The following is a 2,447-nucleotide window of genomic DNA, read 5'->3' on the forward strand; positions in this document are numbered from 1 at the left end:
GCGCTCTGTAAAACGCACCAATCAGCGCCCTGTAAAACCCACCAATCAGCGCTCTGTAAAACGCACCAATCAGCACTCTGTAAAACGCACCAATCAGCAGGATCCTAGAAGTGGCCAATTGTGGGGAGGACTGAAAAAGGGCACTCTCATAGGACAGAAATGGAACATGGGAGGGGACAAACAAGGAAATAAAAACTGGCCACCACCCGCCCCTCCCTCCCCCCAGCCGGCACAGGCGACCCTTGGGGTCCCTTATGCATGCTGTGGAAGCTTTGTCGTTTTGCTTTTTCGAAGAAACCTGGCTGCTGCTCCCTCTTTGGGTCCGTGCCATCTTTGAGAGCTGTAACACTCACTGTGAAGGTCCGCGCCTCGGTTCTTGAAGTCAGTGAGCTCACGAACCCAACAGCAAGAGGAGACCCAATGGAAGGAACCAACTCTGAAAACACTGGGGTCCCAAAATCACTAAGCTAAGTGGAAAGTCAACCTGGGAACTGCTTAGAACAAACCCGCTTCTCATTCTATATAAAGCCGCCCCTCTGCTCAAGGAGGTAAATGTCTATCTGCTTGCCTCCTTTGGCAGGACAATCAGAAACTCAACGGAATGCACGTGGCCAGACACGGTGGCTCAGGCTGGTCATTTCAGCACTGTGGGAGGCTGAGTGATCACTTGTAATCGCGAGTTCAAGACCAGCCCAGCCACAGACAACGTGGTAAAACCCCACTCCACCAAAAACACAAAAATTAGCCGGGTGTCGTCGTGGGCGCCTGTAATCCCAGTTACTTGGGAAGCTGAGGCATCTCAGAAAATAAAAAAAAGCACCCATTTGTCTCTTATCTACCTATGACCTGGAAGACCCCTGCCTGCTTCGAGTTGTCCCACCTTTTTCTGGACCAAACCTATATTCATTTCACATAGGTGGATTGGTGTCTCATATCTCCCTAAAATGTATGAAACCACAGCGTGCTCTGACCACCTCGGGCACCTGTCGTCAGGACCTCCTGAGGCTGTGTCATGGGTGTGTGTCCTCAACCCTGGCAAAATAAACTTTCCAAATTAACTTGTCTCAGATATTTGGGGTTCACATTTTGGTAACCACAGACGGATTCTGAATGGAGATGCCCGTGACCTTTGACAAATCTCCTATTGGTGCTTGGGACCAGCATGAGCCAAATTTATGGTTCAAACCAATAGGACAATTTGCTGAGGTCTGGGAGCACCCCCCTCCAGAGAATCCCTGGTCTCCCGAAATTTGGTTGTGATCTAAAGTTTATTTTTATTTTGCTATGCAACTCTCTTCTCTCTCTTTTTTTTTTTTTACTTGCATCCAACAAGGAAGGCAAGATTTCCTGCTTCCATGCTGATGGAAGGCAAGTAACTCCTTTATGAAGTTTGAGCGCACTCTCAGGAGGGAAGAAGAATTTGGGTTTCCTTTCCCTGCTTCTAGGACGGTTGAAAGCAGTCTTCAGCCTGAGACCTATCTCCAGGTCGGTATCTGAAACGGGGTTTTGGCTTGGCTAAAGCTCAGCAACCAGCTGGCCTTAATTTCTCCTGACCATTAGAGTGCTCAGTGATCGTATTGTTGCGTTTGTTGTTGTTGTTTGTACCGGTTTTTCTCCCATCAGATTTGGCCAACTCTACCTGATTGGTCAAATCTGAGTGAGAATTCCAAATTATGAGTAACAAAGCCTCTCTAATTCGGCTAAAATTCCTTGCAGCTGCAAAAGAGTGGGGGGCAGGGAAAAGCAAAAATCCATGCTTGTGTTTGCTTCCTGCCTTAAATACAAAAACAAATTTCTTTTGTTTACTTTTCTTCCAACCTGTACTTCCTTCCACCTTTGCCATCTGCAGTAACAAAACAAAACAAAACAAAAATGTAGAAAAGGCTTCTAATGACTTGAACCCCTTTAAAGAATTCAGAACAAAGGTGTCACTCAGCCCTTTTGGCCTGTTCTATTTTCTTTGTGGAGTTTCAAGAGTCATGGGCCGATTCTTCTTAGGTCTAGAGTGCTGTTTTCCTCTATTGCATGGCCTGGCCTCTTTCACTTTGGGGGTACCAGAGATGACCTTGTACTGTGAGAGGATTTGACCTTGGCGTGTGTAATGGCGGACTAGAGCTACAAAGCAGGGGTGGCTGAACACAGTTTACAGGAAGTGGTCTTAGCTGTTGTTTTTTATTTCTCTCCTAGAAAGATGTTTAAGGATTCTAATTCTAGTTAGGAGATGCATTCTAAAGGGTCTTCTCTATTGCCTTTTCTCCCAGAATTAATCTTGATTCAGTTTGTCTGTAAGCATTTGCGTGAGGAACTGAACTGTTGTTTTCATAGGTAAATGAGAGATTGAGTTTTCTTCAGTACCAAAGAGAAAGAGCATTTGCTTCTCCCAGCTGAAAGGTGCCCCAGGTGATGGGGGGATGGGGCTCATGGAAGGGTCTGAGGGACTGACCCCT

The sequence above is a fragment of the Rhinopithecus roxellana genome, chromosome 16 (genome assembly GCF_007565055.1).
Source record: "Rhinopithecus roxellana isolate Shanxi Qingling chromosome 16, ASM756505v1, whole genome shotgun sequence".
NCBI lineage: Eukaryota > Metazoa > Chordata > Mammalia > Primates > Cercopithecidae > Rhinopithecus > Rhinopithecus roxellana.